The sequence below is a fragment of the Malurus melanocephalus genome, unplaced genomic scaffold (assembly GCF_030028575.1).
Source record: "Malurus melanocephalus ecotype Western Australia unplaced genomic scaffold, MMel_1.1 scaffold_1710, whole genome shotgun sequence".
Classification (NCBI taxonomy): Eukaryota; Metazoa; Chordata; class Aves; order Passeriformes; family Maluridae; genus Malurus; species Malurus melanocephalus.
The window spans coordinates 20,333-21,220 of NW_026624942.1; positions in this window are offsets into that span (position 1 = coordinate 20,333).

The following is an 888-nucleotide window of genomic DNA, read 5'->3' on the forward strand; positions in this document are numbered from 1 at the left end:
TGGCTGTATCTGGGGTCTATGGTGTGAGCTACTGTGCATATTTCTTACAAAAAAATTTCCTATGTTGTGTACCTACTAGAATTGACACGATCTAAAATGTGAATCCATGGTGAATCTATGGTTCATGCATTTCTGACCGTTTTTCAGGCTTTTTGTGTTTTATTTGTTTGTTCGTTTCTTGTGTAGGAGTAGAGCTGGACCTCATTGTACCTGGGAATCCTGCAAACAAATAAAAACTGGCGAGGCTTATGAGGAGAATGGGAAAAGCAGAGAAGCCTCAGGGAGGACCTCATTGCTCTCTTACAACTACTTCAAAGGAGATTGTAGTGAGGTGGGGCTTGGTATCTTGTGCTATGACTCAAAAGAAAGGATGTAATGGCCTTAAGTTGCCCTAGGGGAAATTCAGACCATATATTTGAAATTTTGCTTTTTCTCTGAAAGAATGGCTGGACATTGGAATTGCTTGCCTGAGAAGTGATGAAGTTGTCATCTCTGGAAATGTTCGAGATGTGGCACTGGCAGTTATGGTTTAAGGGTAATTGTAGTGGTGCTGGTCTGGAATAGATGACCTTGAAGGTGCCTTCCAACTTTGATGATTCTGTGTGAAACATCAGAAAATGTCTTATAATTACCAGAGTGGGAGAGCAGTTCTCATCCATGCCTTGAAGGTGCACATCTGCTAAGATAAACACTTTGCTAAATTTATGTTTCCCGGAGCTGGGAATGAAAGAAATGCTCTTTTCCCTGTGGCTACAGATATTCTTCAGTCAGAATTTGCATATCATCCATGATGAAAAAAAAGGTTTGTGAATGCAGAGCTGGATGACAAAAGGGCTGGATTTGAATGAGGAAAATCAGTGGATCARTGTGTGCTTGGCTGGGTAATGT